Source organism: Ischnura elegans, chromosome 1, assembly GCF_921293095.1.
Source record: "Ischnura elegans chromosome 1, ioIscEleg1.1, whole genome shotgun sequence".
Taxonomy (NCBI): Eukaryota; Metazoa; Arthropoda; class Insecta; order Odonata; family Coenagrionidae; genus Ischnura; species Ischnura elegans.
The window spans coordinates 71,265,390-71,286,559 of NC_060246.1; the positions used below are offsets into that span (position 1 = coordinate 71,265,390).

A 21,170-nucleotide genomic window follows, 5' to 3' on the forward strand; every position below is an offset into this window, starting at 1 on the left:
ACAAATATTTTTTGGACATTCTCCACTCCTTACCATACCTTTCCCAAAGCGCACCACGCAATGACGCATACCTCTCCTAAACTTCCCCTTCCACCTGCCACCCATCCGTTCTGTATAAATACAGATCCGCGACCAACTAATCCTCATTGTACTTAATAATAACCTGACGGTTGAAACGCGTCGCACTTAAAATAAGCCTGTGGAAAAGTGCCATTTCTATTTTCTTTTAATAGTTATAGAAAGTCATGCCACTACATTTCGCCTGCTTGTGTTACTTTTATTAATGTAACAAAATGTTGTTTAAGTTCAATTTAAATTTTACTGTTCTTTAAATTTATCTGTATTTTAGATGTAGATTAACTTACTACATTTGTCGGTACTAGCAACCTGCCTGCATTACTTGGCATGTTACAATTCATGCATGAATCACTTACTGAGGTTAGTTCTAGATAGCTAAAGTTCAGATACAGCACAGAAAGGTCATATCTGCTGAAGTGCTATTATTCCCTCATTATTCATTTTGTATATTAATGACATCATTACCATTTTATCTAGTAAAATTCGACTTTTTGCGGACTAAACACGATGCTTTCAGTTTGTCGTTGGTGAAAGGGAGGACATTAACTCGCGATGTTTTAGCTCTAGGATAGCTTGACTCGGACTCGGTAACATGGGTTCTGCGCTTATAGTTAATAACTTACTACACTTGTCAGTACAAGTCATCTGCATGCATTACTTGGAATATTATAATTCATGCATAAATCACTTACTACGCTAACTTTTCGTTTTCTGTTATACTGGCTTATAGTTTTGTTTGTATTGGTAGCGTGTCTGTGTCCTCAGCACTCACCCAGTTTCTGGTGTGACCGCGTGTCGGGCAAGCGAGCACGTTTCTGATTTAGGCTAGGATGAGTGCTGCATGCCTGGTGGGGCATCACCCCGTGCCATGCCCTGGGTGTGGGTAGCGCGGAACCTAGCAGATGTTTCAACATCTACCTGTGAATACCAGTTATGGAGGGACGGCGCGAACGCAGTCCCTACTACCAAAAATTACGCGCCCGAGTTACCCACATTTGGGGCAATCGCAGGAGTCAGCACGCCCGGAGTGCAATGGGCTAGCCTCATCCTGGAGGAACGGCCTTTCAGATCACCGTTGACCTCTACGCCAGGTAAGTATGCTGAAAAGGGTAACTACTGAGCCACCAGCCAATACTCGCCTTTAACTGAATTGTGACAAGCAAGCTAAAGTTTTCAAAATTTAGAAGATTCGCGTAAATTGTAGCAAATTATTATTCAGTCAAACTCATTTTAAATTATTTTTTCCTAGTTATAGTTACAACACATAAATCAGTTAAGGTGTATGCAATCGCTTGTCCCCAATTTTCATTCTTCCGCCAAGTGCTAACGCGCCAATTTCGAAGCCCATGACACGCCTGGTCCGGACGATGTTAAGCTTGCGGGTGCGGACTTTTGATTTCCAGTCACCTTCCGTCAAATAAGCTACGCCATTTTGTCGCCCATGATGGTCATAGCCAAGAAATTTCCGTTAAATTTACCGTCGCATACATTAGCCAAGATTCTGCCTCTTGACATTGGTGCTCAAGGAACGGAAAATTTATTCAAATCGCGCATTCGAAATAAGTCACCTGGTCCTGACGAAATCCCTTCTCGCGCGTAAAAAAACTAGCCTCACCAATTATCCCATACTTGCAGGTAATATTCAGAAAATTCATCAAGCGACTCGAAGCTAATGACTGGAAAATAGCCAATATAACGCTTTAAATCAAAATTGGAGACAAGGAACAGGTACCTAATTACAGAACGATATCTGTAACGTCCATCTCATGCAAAGTCCTTGAACAAATTGTGGTCAGATCAGTAATGGAATGTCGTCGGTACCGCACCGATCGGTTTCCCTTTCAAGCCCACCGACAGGACATCATTCCGTACCGACAACGGTTTCCGTACCGACGACGCACAGTGGTCCCAAATCGAAAAAAGCTGGCCAAAAGTCGTTTTTTCGAATTTTTTCAAGGAATTTTTGGACCTTATATTCGGATTCCACAGGATATGGTCTACAAAGTACACTACTAAGTTAGTATTTTTGTTCATCAGAGCGGCTGCAGTGATCCGTCAAACATGGAGCATTCACCGTAAAAATCACAGTTGTGTGAAATCGGTCGATTTTGATGGAGTTCAGCGTCATGCAGGACAACCTTTACGCGATATATTTGGCCAAAAAACATTTTTAACTACAAATATAAACATTATTACATAGTGGGACATAAATTTTATTCGGATTTTACTATGTTTACTATTTTATATATATTTTGTAACTTTTAGTGTTTTTTACCCGAATTTTCAAATAAAATGTACAATATCGTTTAGAGAAGCACGTTCATGCACGGTGTCTTTTGCACCAATACAAAGGGAAAAGTATATGCAACGCAGTAGTGAAGAAAATTTTTGTTACTAGTTGCTACTCCGACCTCAGCATTGATTTAACTATAATGATGCAATGCGCTGACGCGGGCGGCGGCCTGGCTGGCGCGTGGTAGGGCTCGAGGAAATCCAGTGTTTATGGGTGTTATTCAACATTGTTGGATATTTTATTTCTACAAAAAATATTTACCCTATGAATAAACATCTCTTGCCATACGTAGAACATTTTATCATTAATAGTTTCCACTTGACCTTACCTTTTATTTACGCGTGCCCATGCTCTCATAAAAATTGCTTAAGGACTCGAGCGGAAGGATATATATATGGAACGAAAGTTCGCAGCTGTGCTTATAGTAATCCTCAAAAACTTTAATGCATTCAAAACAAAAAAGAATCCCTCAAATGCTACTCCACCCTTTCCTTCCGTTAGACGGATAAGTTTTCGCCCTCACGCGGCACATTGTCCCTCTGTCGCCTCCTTAGCGGCCTCCTCAACCGCATGCAGGGCAAGCGACTGCCGAAAAGGCCTCCCGTCAGGCAGGGAGAAGGCGACAACAAGAGCTAAAAACAAAAATAAATATAAAAAGATATTGAATATACTGCTGACCATTAACGTGTATGATCTACGTATATACATTACTAACATTCTACGGAAGACAACAGTACCAATCAATTTTCAATTCACTGGTCTCGAAGTTAGCAGAGGTTTGCGTTGTTTACAACAACTCCGTTAATTTTTGTAGTATAAACAATTTGTTTTCGGAAAACTACTAGTAATAGATGTGGCTTCTTTATATCAAAATTGCAAGTTATAGGAACGAAAACTACAGGAATGCCAAGCGCTCAAAGTTAGGCACCTTGATTTTACGCGCAAAAAACGGGTACTTTTTCGAGAAAAAATTAAGTACAGGAAATACTATTGAGCCGAAGAATTTTTAAAGTACATGATATAACGTAGAACTAAATCCTCTTTCGTATGCTTTTTATTTCATTGAAATCGATTGCTTCATATAGACGCTAGAGCTCCTCAAACTCGAGTATCTTGCTTTTTTTTACAGACAGTAGGCTATTTATTGCGCCCATTGGGAAAACACAACCACCGCTCTCTGTACACTTGTTATGCATTGCACTTTGCCCACCGGGGATGAACGGAGTAAGCCTTTTCACCCTTCAAATGTGATATTTCCTAGAAAATGGAGATAATAGCATCGCGAACCTCACACTGTGGAACCCTCAAATTACTACCACCACTGTGGAACCACCATATAATGATTTTCTCTCATTTATGTTACCACTTTCACTTGCTTGTAATAGGATTTATTTCACTCTATCATCATTTATTTGCTCCTTTGACATAAAAAATATATTTTTGATTAATATGAGTTTTGTCGCAATGTTATCACTTTATCTCACTTTGAATAGGCCACTATTATTTCACTCAATCATCATTTGGCGTTTCTCTCGACATAGAAATAAAATCTTTTTATTTAAATATGAAGTTTGCCGCAACGGTATCAGTTTCTTTCATTTGTAATAGGCAACTAAGTTTCATTTTATCGTCAGCCATTGATTCCCTTTACGGTAAAAGAAGATATTTGTTAATTAGTATGAGATTTGCCGCTATATTATCATTTTCTCTCACTTGGATTGCACAACTTATACATACATGTATTTCACCCAATCACAATTTCTTTACTTCCTCGTCATTACACTTATTTTAATTACACCCAGCTCCATATTTTTATGACAATTTCCATACTTGTTCCTCTAATATAACATTTACATTTGCTTTTGAATCCTACGTTCACGTTCCATGGTATGTGATTTTCGTCTGCTACGGTGCCAATGGCATAACCTTCCGTTGATAACATTTAGACGGAACTTACTTAATGACAACTATATTACCAAATCATGAATAAATAGTAATATACGGAACCAATATTTAAAAAAGAAACTACGATCTCTAGGATAGTTCAGTGGCGCAGACTCCATGGGGCCTGAGGGGGCCCGAGCCCCCCCAAAAATTCGTTACAGATGTGAGGAAAAAATGTGCAAGACTTGTCGATTTTCCCCGGAGTGTCCAGATATCGAGATTCGAGTGATCAGGGTTCTAATGTCGATCGTATGACTCTTCTAAAATGCTTAAAAACTTAAAATTCACTACATATAAAATTTACTGGGGCAATGTCTCCGGTTTGGGCCCCCCCAATATTTTTTGTAAGTCGGCACCACTGGGATAGTTTCAATAATTCATTCCAGCAACAACAATCTCCATCACATTCAAACTTTATTGTAATGTTGTAATATTGTTTCCTACGATTCTGTAGGTACAGCATTACTACCACACATTATATAAGCATTGTTAACAACTGATCCAATATCGATTATCTTAATCTAGCAATAAGTCGTGATTTCCGCAAATAAAAAGATTGAGAATGACGACAACAAACTGTGCCAATGAGTCTTCACTTGTTTTACCCTTCTTTCACTGGTGGTAACACGTTAGATGACTTCTAACTTCGGATATATTCGGATTTTCCCTGTTTGGGAGGGAAGGGGAACCGTACCGACTGGTTTGAAACCGACGACCTCACAGAATCGCTGAAAGTGCCGTCGCACAGTGGTCCCAAATCGAAAAAAGGTGGCCAAAATTAATTACGCTATTGTTATTATGTATATATTTGACTATTCTTATTGTTTTTGACCCGCTTATTCTGAATTTATAACTATTTTTTATGTATTTGCAATAATTTTATTGTTATTTCACATTTTGTTTAAACAATTAATGTTTTTAACATTGGAATTTGAGATTATACTGGTGATAAATAAAAATTATACATATCATAAAACTGAATTAGTTATTTAAAACATACATAAATACATATAAAATGACTGCATTGTTAATTTTTGGACAAATTTTGAGCAACTGATTTTGAATGAACCAAGGGAACATTTTCTACTTTCTCATATGTTTGATCGTATTTGATACAAAAATAAGTTAATATTAATTGGAAATTTATATTATAAGTATATTATTAGTATTATTGTACTGCATTAATTGTTTAAAAATTATAATATCTAATTCTAATTAAGTAGACAATTTTATAGTTCCTTGTAACGTGCCAATGGATTTGGAAGCAATTTTAAACGGGGTTCCTTATTACACAAGTTTCAACGGAGGCATTATTACAATCATTGAAATGTTTTAAACAATATTTCATAACTCCTATAACTCAAGGTAAACGCCAAATTTGCGCTTACGCATGCAATAAGCTCTTTACGCAGCAATTTTACGGTGAATGCTCCATGTTTGACGGATCACTGCAGCCGCTCTGATGAACAAAAATACTAACTTAGTAGTGTACTTTGTAGACCATATCCTGTGGAATCCGAATATAAGGTCCAAAAATTCCTTGAAAAAATTCGAAAAAACGACTTTTGGCCAGCTTTTTTCGATTTGGGACCACTGTGCGTCGTCGGTACGGAAACCGTTGTCGGTACGGAATGATGTCCTGTCGGTGGGCTTGAAAGGGAAACCGATCGGTGCGGTACCGACGACATTCCATTACTGATCTGACCACAATTTGTTCAAGGACTTTGCATGAGATGGACGTTACAGATATCGTTCTGTAATTAGGTACCTGTTCCTTGTCTCCAATTTTGATTTAAAGCGTTATATTGGCTATTTTCCAGTCATTAGCTTCGAGTCGCTTGATGAATTTTCTGAATATTACCTGCAAGTATGGGATAATTGGTGAGGCTAGTTTTTTTACGCGCGAGAAGGGATTTCGTCAGGACCAGGTGACTTATTTCGAATGCGCGATTTGAATAAATTTTCCGTTCCTTGAGCACCAATGTCAAGAGGCAGAATCTTGGCTAATGTATGCGACGGTAAATTTAACGGAAATTTCTTGGCTATGACCATCATGGGCGACAAAATGGCGTAGCTTATTTGACGGAAGGTGACTGGAAATCAAAAGTCCGCACCCGCAAGCTTAACATCGTCCGGACCAGGCGTGTCATGGGCTTCGAAATTGGCGCGTTAGCACTTGGCGGAAGAATGAAAATTGGGGACAAGCGATTGCATACACCTTAACCCTACACTGCATGATTTTTTCAAAATTGATGAAATAAATCATAGGTACGTACATTAAGCTTATGTTCATGGAAAAAATAATGAAAAAATTTTTTCCAAAATTTTGAGTACTAAAGTTGCAAAATAGTAGCCGTTCCATATATGGCACACCATGCAGTGGTCACCCTATTTTATTAGTGCTTTCAAAAACCTATGTAAAGCACAGATTACCTCTTTAAAAGACTAAATGATATCATATATGCCCGGTGATGGCTTTCATGGGCTCCTGGGTTACTGATGCATGCGGGCCACTAAATCCTATCCTAAATCCCCCCACCCCCTACTCACTTTAGACGAGATATAGGCACTTTCAGGTTATTTCATACGTACCTTATATAAGTTTTTTAATACTTGCTTTCAGTCAAATTTATAATTAAATCGATTTTTGATCCAGGCCACCAGGCGAATACCCCCACCTGTCTCTCATTGCCGCCGGCCCTGATCACTCAGTAATTGTGAGTAAAGGAGAGAAATTATACAAATAGTGTACGACTTGACTTGCAAAGGAAGTCATTCAAGTGTCACCACCAAATCTCGTTCAAATTTGGGTAGGTGATAGGAAATGGTTACCCATGAGATGCAGTTTTTGTTCCGCCACCAACGCTCAATAATTTTCGAGATATTAGTAACGGGAAGTACCAGAAAACTCCTGCATATTATGCACCCCGCAATCCAAATAATGGGCCCTTCTACACCCTCGCTATGATGAAGAGCACTGATGGCGTATTGTTGTGCTGCGGATTGCATAACTTCAGCATTTTTTTTCCATCTTTGGATGGAGGATTACTGCCTTTTCCCTCTTGCTTTTCTGTGCAAGCAATGTCAGGAATGGTGACCTAGGGAGGACCCCGGCAAAAAGTTATTTTCTTTCCCCTTTGCACAGAGTAATCCTCAGCTCAGTTCTGAAGTCTGCTAGAGATGTGTATTTTGCGATATGCTTATGAATGAACATTCATCCATATAATAGCCGTGAGTTGATCACAATGACATCAAGAAGGTGGTAGAATAGGCGAAATTACCACTTTTTTATTACATTTTAATCTCCCTATTATGCTGTCTAGGAGATCTACCCCTCCCATGTAATGGTTATATATCATAACCATTTGTGGGCAGTATGTTTTCTTTTTCTCGTGTCTTTTTGTTTTTTTTTTGGTTGTTTTCTTTTGTTTTGACTTGATTGAGTGACAGCTGGCCAATGAATTTGAGGGCAGAGTGAAATCTATTGCACAGCTGACACATCTACACCCTCTTCTGTCGTGGTACATTTTTCTAAAGTTCCACGTCCCTTTTTCTCAAATCTATTTCCAAAGAGAGCTTCCGACATTGTACTCTGTTTCTTCGTAATGTCCCCAGTGATTCAATTCCTCATTTGTTTACGTAAACCACCAAGGGCAATGATATGTGCTGGTTGTCAAAGAACACCTTATGGTATTTATGTTGTGGAATATAACTCCAGAGACGCACTACTACATTCGCACTTGCACCCAAATAAAGCTCTTCAGCACGCCGATTGGTTTCGTCCCTTTTTTTACAGTATATTACGGTATTTGGAAAGACCGCTTCTTTTAGTCAAAGGACTTGATGATGTTGATGGTATATTTATCAGCACCTCTTTATGCCTCACATCCGGTTCATCTGTCACATCTGGTTCAGATTCAGGACAAAACGTTTTCTCATCATTAGAGAAATATAAACCATCCTCGCTATCTTTAGGGATTGCTAAATCATCAACAATAGCTGCTGTATCAATTTGTAATTGATTCTGTAAAAAATATTTGCATCAGCAGTATTATCAAATAACCTTGAAGGCATTGGATACAAACTTGGGGGAGGACGTCATCTAAAAACCTATGGAGAGATGGGATCAACTAAAAGTTACATAGCATTTACAATGCACCTGTTTACGTTTTTTGCTCGCCAAGCGTAATAAATACTGTAAAATTGAACACAAAAAGGTGCAAGGAGTGTTTCATGTTGGCCAATCTTCTATTTTAATTCAATGTAACTGAACCACTGCATCTACAATGTTACGATTAATTATGCCACAAAATTTACTTCTTTTTATCCATCTCGCAGATGAAATAGCTATCTAGTGACGTCGCAGGGGTCATCGATGTAATGGGAATGTCGTTCAAAGATATTTGAACTGATTTAATTTGTAGAGGCAGCGTTACACATTGAAGGGGTAGGATAGGAAAAATTAGTACTGTTATCCATAATGGAGTTTGAAGAGTAACATAATATAGGTATAGCCCACAGGTACCATGAAAAAAACCAACTTTGGCAGGTCCATGTAGTCCTCGCCCGTCCGAAAAATTGTCAACATTAAATGGCAACAAATATGTGCACTCACTGTTATAATAATTGCCCATGCATAAAAAAATTACTTTTGAATAATTCAAATCAACATTATTTCAGTATTCACTGAGGTACCTCACTTATATGCTTCGGCTACTTGTACCACGGGAAGTACTCTTCAATGGGAAAATAAAGCAAAAACTATGCGGAACAAATATTTCACAGCTATGCAACGAAGTGCACTAAATCACGGTGCTGGGATCAGACCGTCACTATCGAACAAAAAGGTAGCATACATATCATTAGGCCAGTGACGAAGAAATCACTCGAAAACAAAAAGGACCACCACTGCATGGTGTGCCATATCAGGCACAGATACTTATAACAACTTTTACGCATCAAACAAATACTTTTGTGCTATTCAAACTACCAGAAATATAGTATACACATATCTTATCAATAATTAAATTATTTTGGCTGCCTGTGTGCACTAAATCATGGGTTCCGCTCCGTTCCGCTGTATCTGAACTTTAGCTATCTAGAACTAACCTCAGTAACTATATTATACTATTAACTATAAGATAAGGATAATAAACTATGCTAGAACTACAATTTATAAGGAAGTAAAAATATTAAAAAATTGCAAAAAAAATTTTGACGCATTCACATGGATATGAGTACATGAAACAATGGTGCTGCAAAGTAGCGGTAGCCATTGGACTTCATGGTTTTCAGCAGACTACAGGCAATAGGGCTTGAAAATTTCAAGCCGGTATCTAGAATAATACCCGCAGTGCAAGCCATCAAATAAGCTGTGCCATATATGGCACACCATGCAGTGTAGGGTTAACTGATTTATGTGTTGTAACTATAACTAGGAAAAAATAATTTAAAATGAGTTTGACTGAATAATAATTTGCTACAATTTACGCGAATCTTCTAAATTTTGAAAACTTTAGCTTGCTTGTCACAATTCAGTTAAAGGCGAGTATTGGCTGGTGGCTCAGTAGTTACCCTTTTCAGCATACTTACCTGGCGTAGAGGTCAACGGTGATCTGAAAGGCCGTTCCTCCAGGATGAGGCTAGCCCATTGCACTCCGGGCGTGCTGACTCCTGCGATTGCCCCAAATGTGGGTAACTCGGGCGCGTAATTTTTGGTAGTAGGGACTGCGTTCGCGCCGTCCCTCCATAACTGGTATTCACAGGTAGATGTTGAAACATCTGCTAGGTTCCGCGCTACCCACACCCAGGGCATGGCACGGGGTGATGCCCCACCAGGCATGCAGCACTCATCCTAGCCTAAATCAGAAACGTGCTCGCTTGCCCGACACGCGGTCACACCAGAAACTGGGAGAGTGCTGAGGACACAGACACGCTACCAATACAAACAAAACTATAAGCCAGTATAACAGAAAACGAAAAGTTAGCGTAGTAAGTGATTTATGCATGAATTATAATATTCCAAGTAATGCATGCAGATGACTTGTACTGACAAGTGTAGTAAGTTATTAACTATAAGCGCAGAACCCATGTTACCGAGTCCGAGTCAAGCTATCCTAGAGCTAAAACATCGCGAGTTAATGTCCTCCCTTTCACCAACGACAAACTGAAAGCATCGTGTTTAGTCCGCAAAAAGTCGAATTTTACTAGATAAAATGGTAATGATGTCATTAATATACAAAATGAATAATGAGGGAATAATAGCACTTCAGCAGATATGACCTTTCTGTGCTGTATCTGAACTTTAGCTATCTAGAACTAACCTCAGTAAGTGATTCATGCATGAATTGTAACATGCCAAGTAATGCAGGCAGGTTGCTAGTACCGACAAATGTAGTAAGTTAATCTACATCTAAAATACAGATAAATTTAAAGAACAGTAAAATTTAAATTGAACTTAAACAACATTTTGTTACATTAATAAAAGTAACACAAGCAGGCGAAATGTAGTGGCATGACTTTCTATAACTATTAAAAGAAAATAGAAATGGCACTTTTCCACAGGCTTATTTTAAGTGCGACGCGTTTCAACCGTCAGGTTATTATTAAGTACAATGAGGATTAGTTGGTCGCGGATCTGTATTTATACAGAACGGATGGGTGGCAGGTGGAAGGGGAAGTTTAGGAGAGGTATGCGTCATTGCGTGGTGCGCTTTGGGAAAGGTATGGTAAGGAGTGGAGAATGTCCAAAAAATATTTGTTCGTTCATGAGATAAATGGCTCCTTCTTGCACAATTTCCAGTTTTTCCAAAGTGTCCAGTCTTCGGCCTTTTACAAGGTCGTTCGTAAGATCTTCCCTTATTTACTGGAACGGATTTCCCTGTAAACTACAGCGTCGTCTGCAAATAATTAATGCTCACTATGTACTATTTCACCAATGTCGTTTATATAAAGACGGAATATGAGTGGGCCTATTACACTATCCTGAGGGACCCCAGAAGTGGCTCTAACCTCGCTGGAGATTCCACTGTCTAATACTACTCTTTGGACGCGGTCGCTCAAAAGTTCTCTTGTCCAGGAAATGACATCTTCATCTAGACCGTAAGATTTCAGTTTTGTTATTTACTTTTCGTGGGGTAGTTTATCATAACTGTACATGTCGAGACAATGTTACCCAGTCCGAGTCGAGCTACCCTAGAGCTAAACCATCGCGAGTATTAAGGTTATCCGTTTCACCAACGACAAAATTAAAGCAATAGAATTCGACACTCTCCCTAAATTGAACCTGTGTCATTGCTAATTCATCAAAAGCTTGAGAATTTTGAATTTATTATCGTGTTCGGGATTTTATGTTTTAGAGGCTTACTGTTGTAGTCATTCATTACATTTCTGCTTCGTTCGATTCTGTCATGTGCATTTCTTCTGCTAAGTGTCGATATTCGAATGCTGGGCTACCATGATTCGCGTCAACTATTGCATGAATGTAAAGTGACTTTAAAGTGGAGATTACAGACATTGCCAGCCTCCGAGTTGGTATGAAAAGCCTTCATCGTCTCTGATATCATGTACCTGGCTCCCGGGATGAGAAGGAAGTATCCCAGCTTCCTCACCGACCCTATTTTACGATATCTGCTGGCTCGCATAAGGTCTCCTAGGCCTCCGTGATAACCACGAGCCCTGTGGAACAATAGGTTTCTGGAATCGAGGCCGAAGTCGTGCCCCTGCCTCAGTAGTTTTTACGATCCAGCTTTCCCTCAAACGTCCTTTCACAAATATTTATCCGCGCGGGTTAACTTATCTGAAGCGGATCGGTGTCTCGATGAAGTGCTTTCATTCCATTATCACTCATCCTCTCATGAATCACGATGTTCGTCAATGTATGCTTGATGTATGGTACATACATCAGATTTTTTTTCGGAAAAGTTTTTATTTCGATGTTCCCATTGCATCGCAAAATTCCAAATCAATGATGCTCTTTCCGTTGGGTGTGTTGTGTATTCCATGCAAATATTTGCTTTGTGAATAAAATAAATCTCGCCAAAACCAGTTTCTTAGTCGTAGTCTACGATATTAAAATATATATACTATGTGACCATTATACTTGTTCTTTGACGGTAGCGTTTGTTAACCAGTTTAAAGATTTTGTTTTGTACAGCGTTAATAACGCATTGTTTCGTTCGTTATATTCGTAAGGGTTTAATTATGTCACGAAATTGTTTTTGATTTATCTTAAAAAGTAGAATTTTTCTTCGGTTAATGTAATTCAAAGTTTTAAGTGTGAATTAAAATAAGTTTTAATGTTTCTCCTCGTCATTGCGATGCGAAGGTAACTAATATAATCCTCTTAATGCCTTAAATAATTAGCAAGTACTGCTTGAATGAACAAATAAAAATAAAAATTGGGCAACGTGAGTCGAGCTTAGGTGTATGCAGTGGCGGATCTATGCAGGTGCTATAGCCACCCCCTCACCTTAGATATCCAATTTACATTGGATAGAATGGTAATTTTTTTCGGACCCCAACTATTGCTGGGAGGTTACCTCCCAACTTAGCCTCCCCCTTGTCCCTGTTCTGGATCCGTTTATGTTTTTACCGGCTACGTGAGTTCAGACCGGGTGTACCCCTCTTGTAAGTATTTTTGAAGTTATTTCAATGTCACGGTGACGCCTTCAAGCGGAAGGAATCATTAAGTTTTGACTAAATTATTTGACACAAGTGTGTTTATACTCAATGGTTAAGTATTTAAAAACATAATGCTGATAACCATATTACTAAGGCCGATCATAAAATGATGTAGGCATTGTAAAAACCTGCTAGTCGATCCTTGGCGTTGTAGCAATGCCAACATGATATCAGGTGGTTGAGAAATTTATAAAGGTAGCTCTAAATTCAATTTCATAATTGGAAGTATGAATTTTTAAGAATCAATAATAATTATCGGCTTACCAAAAAATGCGAAAACAGCCTTCAAAGAGGATCTTGGTAATGTAAATTGAAGGTAGGAAACAGCTACTAGCCTGAATTTTCTCAGTTCAGTGGGGAAATTTTTCAGGTAACTTAAAAGTAGTTGCGAATACAAGATCTTAATTAATTAGTAAATCCTAATTGATATTTTTCTTTTTTCGCGCTTGCAAATTATTAAGATATTTTAAGGAATGGCTTTGTTCCTTTGTAATTGAAATGAAGATGAGAAGCATGAAAAATACTTTTAATTCAGTAGATCAAATAAAATTTATTTTAAAATAAATTTGCTAATCACTTTTCCTTGGTGCCTTTTTTCGAGACGATGAATTGTTTTGAATTAACGTTATCAGCTTGAAATATTTATGATCTATAGAGTAGGTTTTTATCAACTACTTGACCATCAAATGTAAAAATTTTACATTTGATTAACCACTGGAGTAAAATTCTAAAATTTTAGATCTGCCAAATTTTGTTGAGGGGCTACTACATACACCCTGTAGTGCAAATATGATCACTATCTTCCGTTTCCACCTTAAATTTTCTCTTCGAAGCTCCTCCTTGAAGGTTGTTTTCGCATTTTTGGGGACCTCGGTGAATATTATTTATTCTTAAAAATACCATACATTCTGATCATGAAATAGAATTTAGAACTATCTTCATGAATTTTGCACCCACCTGACTCTATGTGTGCATTGCTACTACGTCATCGATCGACTAGCAGGTTTTTGTAGTGCCTGCATCATTTTACGACCCGCGAATGAAGAGTGGTCGGCCGGGAAATATAGTTCGTCTTAAGGGAGAGAATGCATTGTATTTACTAATCTATTTTTACCGATGACATGGATTTTAGTAATGGAGACTGAACCGACGCTAGTCATTTTCCGAAGGCTGCGCCTTCCTACAGCGACGAATCTGTTCATTTCCGCTTGATTGCGTTTGGCTTTGTGAGCTCGTGGTGATTATTCACGACGTCATTACCTCTACGTTGTTTCTTTAAAAAATCACTCTACTCCATGTTGCCAGACATTCGATGAATGAACTATGGGTTTCGGGGAGACCTCGACGGGGCCTCGTTCATGAAAGCATAAGTTAGGTGGCCGCGCTGACCAAACAACAGTAAAAACTTGGTCATTGCTTTTCTCATCCAAGCGTGTCTCGGATTGGCGCGATTTATGGCATTTCAAAGATGGAGATTATCTATAGAATGCAAAAACCGTACTCGTGCGATACAATATGCATGCTATACTTTTATGCTACCAGATCAAAGTCAGTTTAAAGACAAATTCTGAAAGTTTCAAAAAGGTATAATTTCATGAAATTTTATTTTCTCCGTGCTCTATGGGATCCATATGGTGAAGGATACTCCTTGCCCCTTTAATTAGTGATGTATGTTGTGTATAAGATAATTTTGCATGAAATTTGTTTAAACCCTAAAACGGTTGTTACCACAAGTAATTTCATATATGGACCCTTTAATATACTAAACATACTTTTTAGTTTTATAATAACAAAATATTTAAATACAGGAATACTAGTGACAGCACTAAGTTTTTGGTGCAAATCCGCGCTGTTGCTTACTTTCCACCTTGAAATATATTTCAATAATTTCATCACGCTGGTAATAAAAATAATCCTTTTCTGGTAAATTGCTTTTTTTAAATGAAACGCCGACTTTGATAACCCATTACTCTCGGTAGTAACTTGTGAGAATGAGGCGTTTTAAGTGCGTGTCGAGAGTCTCCCCTCGACCCAGTCAGCTGAGAAAGCGAATCCGTTGGTCACATTTCCGCCTTCGCGGAGGAGGAGGCCGCCGTGGACGAAAGGAGACGGCAGCGGATGGCTGGAATGCCATCCACCGCGAGAGGTCTACCTTCCCGTTTTCGCTCGCTGAAAACCTCGCCTCCGCCGAAGAGGGTCTGCTGCTGCTGCGCGCTCGGTGCGTTGACCGCTTCGCTCCCGAGTCCAGCTCCGCCACCGACCTACCCCAAAGAGGATTCGCATGGCTGCTCTCCGCCCCACCCCTTTCCCGTTTCACGCCGAGTGGCGGGAAAGCCGAATCCGTGACTGTGAGTTAACCGTGCGGAGAAAAGTTTGAACGAGCGTAAACGTGAGATCTCGAGCGAGGGAAATGATTCGTTATGCGCTTTTAAAATGACGAAAGCCTTACGAGGTATCTCTCGACGCGCCATGTTTATGCTTGAACCTTTCTTATTTATCTCCAATTATTATTGATATTAAATTAGCGATTCCAATTCTTTCAAAACGATCCTCGATTCCGATTCCATCGATTCTTATTCATACTAACAGCTGGGATATTGATTTGTTAATAGCATTGCTGTTATTAAAATTTCAGAATGGAATGGAATAAAGTAACAAAGGCAATCAAGTCGCCCAAAAAAGTATATTTATTTAAAATAGCGAATTACTATTGTAGTGATTCCTCAGATTTCTTTCTTTCACTTATTCCTCAGCTTTAATAAAGTAATAAACACTAACATTTTCAGACATTGATTGTTAAATCAATAATTTACGGTTCACAATGGTTCAGGTGTGTGGCGGCCTTTATGATCCAAGCTTATAGTCTATTTTCAAAATATTTATCTTCCTGGAATCGTTGGAATCGCAGTTGATTGTAGGCGATCGATTCTCGATTCCGATTCCGTTTCCGAGAATCGATGGAATCGGCATTTGGAATTGACTCATCCCTATATTAAAGTATGTTTTCGGTTTATTTCAGTTTATATGGAGCAGTCCACGAATCTTCACCCATCCCACATTGAAATTCCCTCTTCGATTCCCAGTTATCCCGATTCTTCCTCATTCCATCCATAGTCTCTTCATTCACTTTCCCACTTATCTAACTTCTATTATTCACACTGACTCCGTTTTTTTTAACATCCCCTGCCCGTTTATCACTGGCTCCATTCTGCTCTAAAAGTTTCCTCTCACCCACCATGTCTGACATTTTCTCGTTTCATTTTCTGTCCGTCCAACTTATCTACTCCATTCTCATTTCTCAAAATTTGCATCTTGATCGCCCCGAGTCTCATCTCGTCCTCATTCTCAACGTCCTCGTTTCTGCGCCGTAAAGTGCCACTCTTCAGATCTAACACTTCACATATAGCTTGTTTAACATATAGCTTCATATACTCCTTGTTTAACTCCATAGCTTCAAAAATCCCTTCCCTGGACCGATATTCCTCTGCCACTAGTTACACAGCCACCTTAAAATGCCATCTCAATAATTCACCATTGTCTAACCAATAGTGCCCCTTCTTATATTTAAAAATTTTGTATTCTGTTGGATTTTATTTATTCTGCTATTGTTTGTTATCTTTTAGGTATTGTTTATTTAAGGAACAGCCAATGTAAAAGCCTTTGTGCCGTTTTTGGTGATGAAATAAATAAATGTAGCCATAGGCTCACAGCTGATTTAAAACTTATTTATAAGATTCTCAATTCCACCATCGACTGCCCAGCATTGCTCTCTTTTATCAATTTTAAAGTTCCACCCCGCCCTACCCGTTCTCATCCCCTAATCCTCATGCCCATTCCTAGACTTTCACTCACTAAACGTTCGTTTTTCTACCGCATTACTTCTGTGTTGAACTCACTCCCTCCACACATCGACCCCTTTGCACTTCCATTGAAATCCTTCATAAGCCTTTCCCTATCCTATCTGTCACCGAAATAGTCTGTCACTGCAGTTTCTTGTTGTCCTTTTGTTTTTGTAAATGTAATTATTGTTTTCTATATGTTATATTGCGTCTTCGTCCTCTAATTTATGTATTGTTACCTGGCCACTATAAAATGGCATATGCTGTATGTGGTTATATTTCTTTAAAATAAAAAATAAAATTTCTTTACTATGTTACGTTACGATCTTTTCCTACTCATGAACTCCTCCTTTTCTTAAGCTATTCACAAGCTATTTTCTTCCTGGTATTCTTACTCCTGTGTCTATTTTCTTCCGAATCTTATCCGCTCCCTCTCCCGTTTTATTTAACGAGGCAGAACTTTGCTCACCCGTTCAAGTTTATTTCCGTCCACTTGAATGTGTTATAGCCTCTAATTCTTTGGTCTCGACTCTCGAAGCTTTAGGAAACCGCATGACTTCAGTCTTTCAGTGGTTAAGCGTCCTTCCGTATTTATCGCACTGCTTACCAAGCGCATCCACCCGTGCCTGTCCTTTATCGACTTGCTAATCTCAATGGAGTGAGAAAATGCGTGTGAAATCAATTTATTTTTTTTGTGCGTGTGAGCGGTAGAGAGTGAATTAGGTGGAAAGATTTGGTTGAATGTTAGCCCTTCACTGATTAAAATAAAAAAATTGCGCGATTCCACACATAATTTATTCCGTCAAGCCGGGTTTTTGTTGCTAGGAAATTATTATAAACGAGGGTCTTTTAGAATAAACTGAATTCTTTACAACCAAATTAGTATTCATAAAATTTGTTTTTTTTTGGGCTGGAATGTGGTGTAAATTGAATAGTACGTAGTGTGAACTTTAATGTAAGCATTTCAGATTTACAATTGCTTTTTGTGAGCTTTACTCATGCCGGCCAGGGGAAATTTTGGGACCATGTAGTACTTCGTAACCATTGACCTCATTTGCTGAGAGTAGGGCTATGCCTGCTACGTATTTTTCTCCACTGTATTCTTTATTATTAGCTTCCCGCCTACCAAATCCAAGGGCGCTAATAACCGGGTGTGAGTTACTATCTGCAGAAGCCCGCTAATACTGAAAGTTTCTGACGATGGCCTCGCAGCGGCGATTGAAACAATTCCACCGCGGTGGAAGGACGCATCATACCCGCTCAACAGACCGCATTTAGTCTTATTTCTTGACGTATCACACGTTTAAAACTTACTCAATCGGCTTGAAATTATGAGAGAATATGGAGCAGACTTTTGCCAATAATTGCTTGAATATCAAGTGTGAACATTTCACAACTGAGCAAACACTGAGGAAAAAAATTCAAATTCGCGATACAGGCAAATATTGGCATGTCTGTTACTATTAAAGGTATTCTACCGTTCAATGCATGCTTATATAAAGTACATATTCTTCAAATAACCTTGACTGTCCCCCATTCCCAAATTCTTCAGTACCCTGTATGGCCTATTACCTTCCCTTCTACCCATAAATTCTTTTCTCTTCCTTCCCCTCCCTCACCTAAAAGTCTTCCCTCGAACACAGATTTTAAAATCCCCTCCTTGCTCTTCGCTCTTCACATCCAAATCCTGTCTTCTCCTTATCTCGCTCATAAGGTCCCAATTAGAATTCAACCTGCGTGCGTTTTCTCAACCTAGATCTTAGGGGTATGTGCATGTCTAACATGTCAATTGTGAGAGACGACTTCATAGTCCTAATTTCGTCTGATCTGATCAAGAAATACATTATAATTGCAATGCCTTTTTCGTACCCTTTTCTCTCCGTCTAATTCGCCCTTTCTCCATTCTTCTCCATGTCCACATCTCTAATGCCTCCAATGTTTTCTCTTCCACCCTGAAAATTCCTAGACTATAGTTAATGTTTAAACAAATAATATGTCACGAAGGAAGATCGGTCGAGTGAGAGTGATGGGTCCTCTTAAACAGAAGCATTTCCTGTCGACTTCCGTCCGGATGTTGATGTTTTTCGATCTCTTCGTTTAGAGAAAAACACATCGTGAGGTGAAAACTATGCCTTCCCTCTCAGCCCTGCCGATCGCGAATGCCTTTGACCAACCCGTGGGAATGGAGAAAGGGATCGTGGGACAATGGAGAGACTCGTCGGAAAGAAGGGGGTTTTGCCATTGTCTCCTCCTTGTATCAGCTCTCATCACCCCCTGTTGTTTTACTCTCGGTTTCATTCCACTGAAAGGAAACGTTTCCGCTTCAGTTGCTCTGTCGCAAGGACAGGTACCGCGTTCCTCTGCTCTTCTTGTTGCTTCTCGTCTTCATTGTGGATGTGGTGAGCATTTTATGCTTTGAAAACTTTGGAAAAGTCTCCTCAGATCGATGGAAGGGCACTTGTTTGTCTAAAAATTAGTAAACACTATTCTGTTTTTATTATATTCTATTTCTATTCTGTTTGTATTACAAGAACCTCAATTTTTTCGTGGTGTAAATATTATGTTGAAGGCAATCACTCAAGAATAAATCTTGTTTCCCCATGGAAAAATTGCGAATTATTACAAAAATAAATACGGCAAAGTCAATCAATCATGGTAGACCTACTTAATTTGACCCGCAAGAAACAGTTATTTTATCAAAGGAAAATTATGTTTTTCAGGTGTCGTTACCCAGACCCGTAGCTTATATTTGCCACTAATTCTAGAAGACCCTGCAAATAATTTCCGTGATAATTTCTGATTACTAAAGATACCTTGATTTATACGATTTTCTGCTATTTCACGGTATCTTCATTTAATGTGCAACGCCCCTCCATTTAGATCGACCTCAACTGGTAGAGAATACTTAAATAAACCTATCTAAAACTCTAAATCCGACTTCATGACCACGCTCTTATACGCCGAAGCTTATCACGGGAGTAAGTTTAAAAGAATTAACAATTGGCTTATAACTGGACTTCTTTGACCGCAGTTGCAATAAATGACTTGTTATGGATTGGATTCATATGTGACCTTGCTGGTTGGCATGCGCGGTATTTTCTCTAATGCAAAACTTTCGTAATAGAGTGTAGAAGCACATGCATATTAGTAGTCACTATTTATTTGCATTACATGAAGCATATCTATTTTATTAAAAAATGAATACCGTAATTTTCACCGGTAAAACTTTCTGTTCAATGATTATCTCCCATTTTTCTTTTTTATAATGAGATATAGGCAATTATCCAATTTTCCTTGATTTCTTCCATGTTTTCTATTCGTGTCGTAACTATTTTTTCTTCCTTGTAGCGATAAACATGTAGGCACGAAAGTAATCCCGGAAATCTTACAGATTATTCAGTCTCGGCCATGAAAGAATAGAAAAATATGCAAATGCGGACTGTCTGGTGAAATTCGAATAGCCGCCCTCACCGTCTACGGGACTGCTGACTTTTGATCTAAGAGAACTTGTGAAATAACGTATATCGCTATTACATTTGCAACGAATACATTTGGGTGTTATATGCAGTAACTGGTTAGAAATGGTATAGTCATGTAGGAAGAACCTAGTATTAGCTGTTTCGTATATAAATCCTAAATCGAAATATAATGGCTATATCCACGAGGATTTTTCGTTGGTATGAATAGTTATTTTTTATTACGTAGCTGTGAAAAGCGGTTTGACACGAAATGAAATGGTCACTGATTTCTTAGTTTAAATTAATATTGTAATCAATATTCTGATTGCAGTAAGATACATTGAGGACTGGTCGCCGAACCTCCCTATTTTTGTTAAAACTCCATTAAATTTTCGTGTGTATTCTCTGGGTCATCTGGTAGGGATTACCTGTTTTCGCCTAACTGCTGCGGCCCTCCTATCTCAACAAATTACAATCAATCTACACAGTCGCTTAGTCCTTCTCCAAATACTTCTTTCCTCAGCACTTTTATTTTATCCGCGACTGAGTTTGATTGTAATATTGAACTATCGCCGCAGATATTAATGAAAGTTTTTGCTAGGAGTAAAGTAAAGGTAAGGTAAAGTTAAAGTAAATACTCCACAGTTCCCTTTCCTCTCCTACTCTTCGGAACACCACGTTTCTCACCCTATCCGTCCACTTGGTCTTAAGCCTCCGCCACCGCAAGCACCAGTTGTCCAAGGCTTCTATTATTTCCTGGTCAGCTTTTCCAATTGCCCATGTTTCTGCTCCGTAGAGTACCAGAACTATGGAGAGCATGCTTGGAAAGAAATGCATGTAACATCCACCATAAGAGCATGCGGAAACTGCCCTCTC

At 38.8% G+C, this 21,170-nt stretch overlaps 2 non-coding genes across 2 annotated transcripts; one reads left to right on the plus strand and one right to left on the minus strand.

Annotated features, from left to right (window-relative positions):
* Positions 1 to 1,014: 1,014 nt before the first annotated feature.
* Positions 1,015 to 1,177, minus strand: LOC124173843. The gene has a single exon (XR_006868800.1). It is a non-coding gene; the product is annotated as a U1 spliceosomal RNA (small nuclear RNA).
* An 8,722-nt stretch (positions 1,178 to 9,899) lies between these two features.
* On the plus strand, positions 9,900 to 10,062 carry LOC124173716. Its single transcript, XR_006868712.1, has one exon. It is a non-coding gene; the product is annotated as a U1 spliceosomal RNA (small nuclear RNA).
* The last annotated feature ends 11,108 nt before the right edge of the window (positions 10,063 to 21,170 follow it).